At 45.9% G+C, this 12,429-nt stretch overlaps 1 protein-coding gene across 2 annotated transcripts in view; it reads right to left on the bottom strand.

Annotated features, from left to right (window-relative positions):
* Nucleotides 1-11,980, bottom strand: part of ENOX1 (ecto-NOX disulfide-thiol exchanger 1) — a 649,231-nt gene extending 637,251 nt beyond the window's left edge. For both annotated transcript variants that reach the window (XM_055124381.1, XM_055124426.1), the window contains exon 1: nt 11,721-11,980. The gene's annotated coding sequence lies outside the window, so the exon portion shown is untranslated. The remainder of the gene's footprint in view (nt 1-11,720) is intronic.
* Between the last annotated feature and the right edge of the window lie 449 nt (nt 11,981-12,429).

The following is a 12,429-nucleotide window of genomic DNA, read 5'->3' as shown; positions in this document are numbered from 1 at the left end:
ATTTTTTTCAGGCTCAATTTCATAGATCTGGCGGTATTATGAGGCCTTTAGTTATTGTGTGTGGTTTTGGTAGTGGTTCCCAGTGTACTACTATCAGCCCTGTGCTTGGAGATCACTCCCCAGGGAGGTTCTTGGGAGACCACAAGGAGCTTGGGATAGAACTCGGGCCTCCTATGTGCAAAGTACTCGCTCAAACCACTGAGTTATCTCTCTGCCCCAACTCCCTAAATTTATGGGACATAGTGATGGTTCAGAATACACACTATGATGCTTAGAGATTATTTCTGGCTCTGGGCTCAGGGAACCTTACAAGGTGCCAAGACTGAACCAGGATAGCAACGGAAGGGGATATATGCAAGGCAAATGGCCTATATCCAGCACCACGGCCGTTAATTTTAAGACTAACTCTGTCTGTGTTGCCATATCCAAAGTCGCATCTCCAGGTCTCTGGACAGGGCATGTATAACTGGGTTACTTGTACTTTTGCACAGCTTCCTGGGACACAGTGCTAAGACCTTTCCACTGCTCTAGGCTCATGCTCTCAGGGATCAGCTAGGACTCCCAGGGCCAAGAAATGCAGCTGCCTGATGTGGTCATCATGAACCTGAAACGATAACATCCAATTAGCCTGAGCCTGCTGTCCCACAGCGAGAGCCATCCGGGAGACACAGTGCTGTTCTGACACCTCCCTTGGGAAGTGAATTCCCTCGCCTGCATCCTCTGCCTGAAAGAGCTCACATGGTTGCCATGAGAGCAGCACCGCAGCTTTGCTCCCATCCATGTGGCTTCCCAAAACCACTTTTCTACCTGAAGCTGCTAACTGAGTCCTATTCCTGTGGCCCAGAAACTCCTTGCCATTGTTCTCATTGCACAGCAACCTCTACATCATAAGCAGCCCTGGTTACTCAGCACATACGATGCAATCTGTGTGGGCCAGCGAAGTCCCAGCAGTACCAAAGTTTATGTGGCAGCAGCTGACCGGAGACCCTGGTACATCCCAGAGTGAGTCCGGACACCACCGTGTTAGTCAAGCTTAGGATGTTGTGCACAGAGATGAAATGGGGAAGAACTGAGGGTGGACAAGGAGGCAGGCCAGAAAAGGAAGAGCCAGTAAACAACATAAAGAGGACACTAAGGGGGCCACGGAGAGTTCGGCGGGTAAGATGACTGCCGTGCACACAGCTGACTGGGTCACATCCCCAGCACTATACATGCTCCCTCAAGAGTGATCCCTGAGCACTGAGCACCATGGGGTGTGACTGCTCTCAAAAAAATGAAGGAGGGAATAACGCGGTAGACTGCTCAAGTGACAAACCTATGTGCAAAGGGGAAAGAAGGACTGGAACACCCAACCCGAGGAGCATCTGAGGTTCCTGGTGAGGGCTGAGACAAAGGAAACATCTCCCTATCCAGGCTGCAGTGAGCAGTTTTTGAAGTTAAAGAATCAGAAAGACGGAAGGAAAAAATTTTCATCCGATTTATATCATCTCCAGGCTTGGATGGACTGGGGAGTGTTTTTCCTAATTAGTTAAGAAAACAGAAATCTTTTCAAGTGTCTTCCGGGAAAGGGAGGGATTTAATATGAAGAACTGGTAATTCAAGTGACAAGAGAACAGCACCGAATCCAAGACATAGCCCGGAGGAACCTGCTACCTACCAGGTCGCAGACATACCAGCAGAGGCGGGGGAGAGGAGTCCCTGGGCCCTTTGGGAGCAGCTGGCACCCAGAAGGCTGGTCAGTGAGGAAGGATTTCTCCTGGGCTAGACAGAGTAATGCAGCTGGTTCAGAAACCTGAGAAGCAGAGCCTGCAGGGGCGACCCCCTTCTAAGCAGAAAACAAATAGGAAGCATGAAACTGCAGATATAAGGAAAGGAGGGCATTAATAAGCAAGCTCCTTATATAATAGGTCTATTTCTATTTTATTGGGGGAGGCTGGACACCCAGCAGTGCCTAGGAGTTATTCCTGGCTCTGTGCACAAGGATCACTCCTGAAAGCACTCTGGGGACCATAGCTAGTGCTAGGGATTTAAACCTTTGGTTGGGGCCAGAGCTATAGCATAGTGGGTAGCACAGTCTGCCTTGCACATAGCAGACTAGGGCTCAATCCCCGACATCCCATATGGCCCCCCGAACACTGCCAGGAGCAATTCTTGAACTTCACTGGATGTGACCCAAAAAGCCAAAAATGAATAATAAATAACCCTGAGTCAGCCGCATGCAAGATAAGTTTCTTAACCTCTATACAACTATAGGTATATCTTTAAAAGGCTGGCTTACTGCCCTCCACCAGGTAGGCAGGAATAAAGTAGATTGCACTCTACCAAAATCCAGGGGTGGAAGGTTATTGGGTTACTTATTCTCTACAACCTGTTAAACTACAATTAAACCAGGACTGATCTAAACAAATCATTTTGGTTTTGTTTCCTTGATTGCTCGTGCTTTTAAATTCTAGAATAAAGATTTAAAAATATGTTTAAATATATGAACTATTAAATAGAAGAAAACTTGTGTCTGCACATGCCCATGGGCTATTTATGCGCATGCACACACAAATACTGAGAACATGGAAGCAAGATAGGAGGGTTGTCCTTATCCAGACCTGATGATACTACAGATTTGCAAGATATTATCATTAAGGAGAAATGTGGGGTTATACACAGAATCGCTGGATTGTTTCTAACAATTACGCATGAACTTATAATGAGTCACAAATAAAAAGTTTAATTTAAAATGCCACAAATGGGTACATAAATTTCTAAACTAATAAAACCTCTTCCCTTCTACTGTTTCACCAGAATTGTTGCCAGTCTCCTGACACTCACCTACTCAGGAATTCAACTCTTCTATATCTCTTCTCCATGTTAATCAAGATGCAGGAAGCTCTTTGCTGAGCCAACCTACAATTTCCCATAGTCTGGTCTTCTCTCTGTCTTTGGGCTCAACGTGACTTTTGCAGTGATATCTCAGTGTCAGTACCTTATGGTTTGATAATCCAGTCTTCGTGTTTCTGACCATGAATAGAGTATTAAACATGGGTTGGTGAGAAGGCTGCCTGATTCTATTTCAAATCATAATTAAGTGATCTGAATTAACAACTTTAACCTGCTTATTTTAAAATTAGGTATTGGATTCAGAATGGCTCTTTGTGTATTTGTGATTCCCTTTCCTTCCAACCTCCTTCACCCATACCCCTTGCTCTAGCTCTCCCCTGGACGCCTGTAGCTTAATAACTGATCAGAGAAACCACAGTCAAGCGCCTGGCATTTTGACAAAATAAGAATCAGCCCCACCTCTAGCCACCATTCACTTAGCTAAAACACAGGCTACCATACACAGCAGGACAAACAATAGGTTTAAGTGCATGAAGAGTCACACTAGACTTTGCAGGACTGATAGTCGACCACAGTCTCCCCTTGTCAAGAGGAAGGAGACAAATCAACTTTTGTCACAAAATGCACATGTGTCACAGACATCCTTCCAACTCTCCCCTGCAACTCCACAAATTCTTTCTGTAAGATGGAGCTATCTTCCTTTAATGACCTACGACTGAATTATTTATATTCTTCCATTTGTCTATCTTCTTTTATTTATGCTCAGAGTTAGTTGCATGACTTAACTCTAGAAAACCTGAACATCACCACGGGCAGGACAGAGGATTTTCAAAACCAGGACATGTATTCAGTCTCACGGGTAAAGCAGGTCAGCGGAACAGGGGTGAAATCACTTTTGTATGGCAGTGATCCTCACCGCAAGCCTCTATAGCATGCTGGCTTTTCCAGGCAGTTTCCAGCAAGATCCACCTTATCCTCGTCCATCCCCGCAGTCACTACCCTACAGGAGATGCTAACCACTTCTTCCTCAGACAGTGCCAGCTCCTGTACTAGCTCTGCCTGCCCCCTCCACCATACATGCACACCCATCTGGTCCTATCAGATACATTCCCCACATATCTTCTGGCAGGATTTTCCTTGGTTGCAAATACAAAATAGCCATACTCTGACTGTCACCCATCAGTAGCTCTCTATCACCCGCAGCTGAGTTCCCAACTGTGCCTCATTATGAAAACCAATAGGGAGATGAACAAATAAAAGTAAAATAAAATAAAATTAATTTCTTCAGTATCTTCTATTGGGTTTCCCAGAAACAGACCTGGAGACAGAATTTAAGTGTCATATTTCTTGTTAGGAGGGGACCCTTGGGAGTTCTAGTAGAGTTAAAGGAATGGGCCAAAAACGCAGATGGTCTGGCAGGCTGCTGTCACGGGCCCCTGAGGCTGTTTCCTCAGGAACATCCTAAAGTGCAGTGAGTGCAGGGCTCAGTCATTGCACCCCAGAATTCAGGATGCTGGTGCATTACCATCCATATTGCTGCTATCATGGTTGGGGTCCACTTCACCATTAAACTGCTTCCCTGTGGGGTGCGTAGAACTTGTGTGTTCCGCAGACGTGTACTGAAGCTTTTGGTCTGGGATGTCCCCTAAGCAGTATTCAGAAGGTTGGGGGATAGGGCCTCCCTGTGATTTCCAGCTAACAGGGCTAGTGGGTCAATACAAGGGACCAAGAAAACAGTGCTTCTGAGGCCCTGCAGCGCCATGCTGGGGGTCAGCCAAGCCACCCTGGCAGTGCTCAAGGGCCTCTAGCACTGTGCCTGGCAATGCTTGGGGGAGAGGAGCTACGATAGATAAAGCAGGTCTCAGGAGTGATAGCACAGCAGGTAGGGCATTTGCCTTGCACGCAGCCAACCCGGGTTCGATTCCCCAGCATCCCATATGGTTCCCCGAGCACTGCCAGGGGTGATTCCTGAGTGCAGAGCCAGGAGTAATCCCTGTGCATCGCCGGGTGTGACCCAAAAAGAAAAATAAATAAATAAATAAATAAATAAATAAATAAATAAATAAAAGCAAGTGCCTTAAGCCCTGTATGATCTCTTCAGCCCCAGGTCCTGAAACTTAAGACCTTGAAACTGTCCATGTTCTCCCCATGAGATTCTCCCCATCAGTTGAAAACTCTGATTCAGTGAGTCTGGGCCAAAGAAGGAGACTCCAAGTGCTGGTATGGAATTTCTTAGATGCCTCAGTGGAAGATTGGAAGCACTAACTAGTATCAGCAAGTCAGAGTCTTTGGTGAGGCTATTAGGTCCCTGCGGTCTGTCCCATCATCTCTCCCAGAGCTACTCTGCTTTGTGCACTCTTTCCTTTAACCACATGGAATCCCCTTGATGGCTTCCCACTCACAGAGACACATCCTCCCCCAAGAGCAAGAGCTGTGCGTTATGAACCTAGTGGGGGTCAGAGAGAGAACCAACAAGCTCAATGCAGGGTTTGCCTCCCAAAGGCCTGGGTTCAATTCCTAGCACTGAATGCTTCATCCAAACCACCACCAAGCCTGACTCCCAAGCATCCAGCTGGAAGTAGACCTTAAACACCACTGGGAGTGGTTCCAAAACTAAACCCAAGCAAACAAAAAAGTATTGTTATGTGCTCCAGAGTTAAATATTGTATCATTCCTCCAATAATTGTTCAATTAATGTTTGTTAAAAAATCCTAAGAGTGTCTGGTATTTAGGTTCTCTGGGTAAAGTTCTCATCCCTATCAAAATAGCAGGTATCATCCACCTAGAAAAAAAAAGCAAATATAAATTGAGCCTCTAATAATGCAAGGTGCTCAGGAATTGCTGCAGGAATGGACTCCTGTTACTTCCCTTTCTCCCCTCTCGGGACATATTGTAGCAAGTATTTGCTGCTGCATAACTGAATTAAACCTCTACAAGGGAGAGAGACATTTAGGGTGCGGTAGAAAGGAGAGGGGTGCTTTAAGACCCGAATGCATCTTCCTCTACCTTGAGATTCTGCCTATTTTGACCCCTGAAGGCAGGATCTCACTCCACCTTCCTCACAAAAAGGGGGCATAAAAGTCCCGTGTCAGTAGTGTGGGCTGTTGACTGGGCTTGTGACTTTTTCAATGAGCAAGATCCTGGCACCTGGGATGCAGATGATAACCCTGGGGTCCTGGGCCCAAGAGGCTTCTGCCCACCGCTGCCACTCATGGTGTTCATAAAGACGATGCCAAAGCTGTGGTCTGGCTACTCACTGTCACTTCATCCCTGGATTTTCTTCCACCCTGTGGGGTGTTACCACAGCACCTTGGCCACAGTCCAGTCTGGATAATCACACTGGGGCCAGCAAACTTCGCCCTTCAGCTCCAACTAAATGAAGTATTCCTTAGGACTTGCAGCAGTGACCTTTGTCACAGTGCTGTGGGCTATTAAAGAGCCACTTTGCACTTGGGATGGCTGTATTTGTGAAAAATCAATACCCCCGATATAACTTTCTGCACTGACAAGGAGTATATTCCAAAATATCACCAGCCAAACTCGCTCTTCGTCTTTTGTTTCGCACAGCGCCAGAAACAATTGAACAACAGAATTTCCTCTTCACTCTTTTCTCAACTTTTACTTTTCTCACAGATATAAGTGGAAATGTGTGTACCACAACAGAAAAAAAAAGGATAAGTAAATATATGCATTTCATAAAGTAGGCACTGAGAGATACCATCTGCTAAGCTCTGTTATAGGTACTGGGTAGTGTTACACGGGCCATGGGTTATGTTACCAGCATAAACTTGAAAGCTTTTTAGCCAGTAATTCAATTTTATTTTTTATGCTATTACATTTTTAGAAATCTGAATGTATCTGTCTACCCATCCTTTAAAAAGAAGTGCCTATAGGACCTTAAACAGCATGGGATGTGTGTGGATGTATATGCGTGTCTAAGTATGAGAAAATACACTTTCTTAGCTAGTTTGAAGAGCTGCAAGTAGATTCTGCTCAAATATATATTTATTTGCTTGCTTCTTTTTAGCAATCATCCTATTTGTATGGGTGAGAGATTACAGACTGTAATAACAAAAACTGACACAAGGAAATTGAAATAGTAAATATCTCTTGCTTAAAGTTTTCCTTTACAATATGAAATATACACAAATCAAGTGCTTCACTGTTTTGTCATAAGGCTAAAAACAACAAAATAGGGGAAAGAAAAACTACATGTGATTGCAAATGCAAAACTATGCACACTAAAAATCTTGTACATAAAGGTAGAAGACAGAAGTTTGTTGGAATTTAAGCTTCCCTGAGCTTAAATTAAATGTACTGCAGAATACTGATCATTACATTATGTAAAAAAGGAAAAAAAAGGAATTAGGTTTTGGAATTAAAAAATAACAATAGCTTTAATAGTTATGTAAATTCAAGAGGATCTAAAATGAACACTTGACCTGCACAAAGTATTACCAGTGGAAATGGTTTTATAAAAGTCATTGAAGTTCTCTTGAAATCTGCCAAATTATTATTCTGCTTGAAAATACTTCTAGCTAGAACAAGTAAATAAAAGGCCTCTAAAACCAAGTTAAACATACTCTAAATCTATTTCTTCTCTCCTACAGATCTGCGATCGTGAATGCTCTGCTCGTGCAAATGGCTCTTCACTCACACTTCTTGTCACTGCATTGTTTCTCCACTCAGTCCATGCCAAGATTTTCCACTTAAGGTGTTATACTAAAGCTAACCCTTACCTTGGTCATAATTTGTAAGCATGGAATACAGAGGCTTTAAAATAGTATAAAAAAACTTAAAATGCATCTTGTGTGCAATACATTTCCTAAATTTAGAAGAGTAATTCAATACATTTCCTAAATTTAGAGAATAACTTTATAAGGAAAATGTGTCTAAATTCGCCAATCAATCCTGTCATTAAAATTTTAGAGTTAAGAAACTATCTGCACTGTTACCATCCCACATAGGTGGATTACCTGTCCTCCACAAAATCAAGAAAGAAAGAAAGAAAGAAAGAAAGAAAGAAAGAAAGAAAGAAAGAAAGAAAGAAAGAAAGAAAGAAAGAAAGAAAGAAAGAAAGAAAGAAAGAAAGAAAGAAAGAAAGAAAGAAAAGGAAAATGCTTCAGGTAACATTTTGCACAAGGCTATTTTGATGAAAGTCTGAAATGAATCTTAACAACTGTGGGTCTTTAAAAAGTCCAGACCTACACCATTAGATTGTCTGACACTCTGTCCACAGAAACCGGAAGCAGAGATCAAGTCACTGTAATGCTTGAACTCCTGCAGTTGTACAAGTGGACCAACACATCATCCCATCTTATCCTTGTCAAAATTGCAAACATAGAGCATGCAATCACTAAAACAAAAAGAAAGATGAAGAAGAAGTCCAATTGTCTGAAGCTACAAACAATTGCCAAAGCAAGGGTCTGGGTTTTCTTCCCCAGTTTGGATCAAGAGTTAGAGACAGAAAACAGAATACCTATCATGCAATCAACACTTCTGGAGCCACGGTCAATGTTAGTGTGAATACTCCCAAGTATTTTTCATCCCAAACATTACTGTCTCTCTAAATATCTTTGTTGGGGCAAAAGTCTTGGTTACAGTTTTCATGTAAATTAAGAACTAAAAAATAATAATGCAATGAGGGGAGAGGGGGATATATTTTCCAAGTCAGATCAGAGGAGAGCACGCCGGGGAGTCAAGTCACATGAACTCACTGTGTTGTCACATCCCTTATAAATTAAAGGCTTAGCCAGAGTTGCAGCCACTAATTCTCTCCTGAGAGATAAATTCTGCCAACTATTCGGTGGAGAACTCTAACTTCTGGAGAAACATAAGAGCACCTGACAGCAGCAGAAAATGTGCTTACAGTAGTTCTCAAGAAGGGGAGACTGAGACAGGGCAATTGGGGCTCCCAACCCTGCAGTTCTCTGTCTGCTGCTTAGGAGAACAACGGAAACTAAATGCTCCCTTTCCCTCCACAATGATAGCAAGATTCATGTTTAAATCGAAAATAAATAAATATTCTCTCGAAAAACATCCAGAAAAAAGTGACCTTCTCACCTTTCTCCATTAAAACTCAGGGCTGTGTCTTTGGGAGGGATGTAATACTGTGACACTTGAGCTACAGTGTGAGTATCACAATGTGGAAGCAGCTGTCACTGCTTTGTTTTTCATTCACAGTAGGTGGTTGCCTGGCAACAAAATACTATTGTCTGTTTCTATGATCTATTGGACAATTCTACTGGTAATAATCTTTCTACTGTTTAAAATAGGGACACCTTTTGGACAGGAAGAAATGAGGGAGAAAATCTTAAAAATGACACTAGCATATATGTGGTTGTATATAAATCCACTTGATTATACCCCAACATTATGTGCATAAATATGTAACTGTGTGCTGATAAACATACATCTATTTTGCATATATGCATATGTATATGTGTGACAACATACACTCTTCTACCTACCTCCAAACCCATCTTAATTCGATAGGCTATCTAAATTCCTAAGGGCGAAGCAAGACATGACCTAGAGATGTAGAAACACAATAAAAATTATTTTCCCAAGAAGCAATAATTTCTAATTTGTCAGATCTATCAAATTGCGTGCTCTGAATACAAAGACATCTGGTCAAAATGGCAATTCCACTAACTTACATAAAAACAAGTTGAAATATTTTATTATCTATCTTGAAATCATTTAACAGATTTAAACACAATATCTTCGTATACAACTACCACTGTGTACAAAGACAATAACTGAAATGGCAAAATTCTATTGTTGTTTACATCCAAGAATCTTAATATATATTCATTTTAAGAATAATTGAATTGTTCTCCCTGGAATAGCCTCATGTGATTCTGTACTTTGTTTTGATATGGGTCCCTGGAGGATAACAGTCATGCTATGTTACCCTTGCATATTTCACTAGCTTACAAATAAAATAAAACACAGTGTACTCAATATAAAGTTGTCAACATTAACTTGCATCAGTTGCTGTTTGTTTCGCACTGACAATGCTTCTAAAGATAAGCATTACAATATTCTTAAACAGACACAACAATAAAATAGCCCGAAGGAATTAAAGCTTGAAAATACTAGAGGCAATCATGCTTTGCGATAAAGAGAAATCAGTATCATATATGCACAGATATGTATTTCTGCAAAGGCCCTAAATAATGTCACTACACTCTTTGGGCTTTATGCAGTTTTCATCCGTCTTCCTTCACAGTATTTCAAGCGCACTTTAACTATTTAGTGCATCCCACTAGAGGAGCCTTTGGAAATTCCCTTTTTGAAATTCATTACCAGTTGCAAATGTGTGTCTTATCAGAAACGAAACAAGCAAAATCCATTACACAGAATGACTTTATTGCTACAAAATCTTCTACCAGAAGGACAATTATTGCAAAACATAAGGAAGGTGTGTTTGAAAGGAACCAAACACTAGGAAGAAATATCACCTTTGCCACCTTCATTCCAGCTTCTCCGGAACCCTCATACGAATTTCTTTCACATTTCACCTCACAAATGACCCATTTTTTCTCTCTTTTTAACTTCCAAATCTCATTCTCCTACATCTGTCATGCTCCAAGAAACAGTCTTCTTCCCACTTCCTCCACCCTTTTCCAATCACTAAGGCATCTAGTACTTTCTCCCGAACTACTTGGAACTATCTACAGTAGCGTGCCACCAACTTCCCTGTACATACTTGTTTACCCTCATCCTAGATCCGTTTTGAAAATAGCTGCCACTGAACAGATACATTATTAAAGTTAAGGTTACGACCATATTTGCAATGCTATGCCAGCATAAAATATTGAGAAAGAAAAGGCAGGAGTGTATTTGGAGGAACGTAGGTGGATGCGTTGCTATATCCAATGGGATGTCCGGGATCTTAGCAAACTGGGCGTCCCCACCTGTCGACCCCACTTTCCCGTGTGCGTGCAGTAAGATGACAACCACAACACTCCAGAAATACCCCCTCCAGAAAGGAGGCGGGGTTATGCCTTCAGCCAATAAGAATCAGCGAGCCCCGGGTGTCCAACCTATGGGGTGGCCATGGTCGTGCCAGGGGGAGGATGTGGGGTGGTCTGGGAGGGGCCGCGTCCGTGGGAGGCGCGCACGTGTCCAGTCCGGAGACGCCGGGAGGTGGAGGCGCGCCAGCCGTCCAGCTCCCGGGGTACCGCTCTACACCCGGGCAGCCTATGAGTCCAGCTGCCCAGTGACTCTTTGCCTAGGGCTAGGCCAAGCTGGCGCCAAAGAAGCCCCGTCCAAGGTGTCAAGAGTTGCCCATGCCGAGGGACAGACACAAATAAGAATAGTACCTAGTGCCGGGTAAAGCAGGGAGGAAAGTTTCCGGCCCGCACGAGAGAGGAGTCGGGGAGGTTGAAGGGATGCAGGACAGGAGAATGACAACCTAGAAAGGAGGTGGCAGCGGGCGGGCAGCGCGAGCGGGACGCCCTCCCGGAGCGGTGCAGGGGGCGACCGGCGGCGGGGTGCGCTGTCCAAGGTGCAGGGAGGTGGGAGGCGGCGCAGCGGGCGCGGAACCCCGAGCCAAAACTGGCTGGCGGCGGTGGCGAGAGCCCCGAACCGGTGGCTCGGGTGCCGGGCACCCACGGGAATGCAAAAGTGACCGGTGTGGAGTCGGGAAGGGCACGGGGAAGCTGCGCTGAAGCCCCTCTTGCTTCCACACTCCCTTCCCTACCCAGCCTTACCTCTGGCTCCATTCCCCATCCCCCACCCAGCCCACTCCCCCTCGCCACCCCGTTACCCCCCGAGGCCGTAGCCGGGGCCGGGACCCGAGAGGCCCGGCTCCGAGTCCCGAAGCAGCACCCCGTCCGCACCCCCCACCCCGGGATGCTCCTGGCCCGGGAGCGCCTTACCTGGGGGGTGAGGGGGGGGGCGCCGCGGACGGACCGCGGAGCGAAGGCAGCCCGGCCGCGCGGAGCCAGTCGCCCGGGCGCGGCGCCGCGCGCGGTCCACACCTCCTCCGTTCCTCTCGGACTCTGTCCCGGCCACGGAGCCGTGCGCTGGGGCCGGGCGGCCGCCACCGTCCCCTCCCCGTCGCCTGCGCCGCCGCTGCCGCAGACGGAGGACGCCCCGTGGCGGCTGGAAGCCTGTGTGAGTAGCGGCGCCGAGAGTGGGAGCTGCTGGACACTCGGCGGCTCGGGGCGCGCGGGCGTGCGCAAGCGCGCCTGTGCGAGGGAGCGTGTGAGTGCGTGTGCGTGTGTGTGTGTGTGTTTCTCTGTGTGTGTCTGCGCGTGTGTGTGTGCGTGCGCGCGCGCACCCACGAGGAGGTGGGGGAGGCGAGACGAGGGGGAGCGCGGCCGAGAGATGCGCGCAGGGACCGAGGCAAAATTCTTCGGCCCCGGAAAATCCGTAAATCTGGGGACGGAGGCTCGAACGCGCGTCCGGCCGGAGGGGACCCACCACCACCCGCCGCAGAGGACGCTGATCCGAACGAAGCGGCCTGCCTGGACCGAACCGGGCGCTCGGCCACCGATGCCGCAGCCGCAGCCCCCGGCAGCGCTGATCCCGCTAGGGAGCGGCCGAGCGGCTCGCGCCCGCCGCCGTGGCCGCTCCAGCGGGTCG

Source organism: Sorex araneus, chromosome 1 (genome assembly GCF_027595985.1).
Source record: "Sorex araneus isolate mSorAra2 chromosome 1, mSorAra2.pri, whole genome shotgun sequence".
Lineage (NCBI taxonomy): Eukaryota > Metazoa > Chordata > Mammalia > Eulipotyphla > Soricidae > Sorex > Sorex araneus.
Note: the sequence above shows the minus strand (reverse complement) of the source record. Positions and strands in the feature narration are given on the sequence as shown.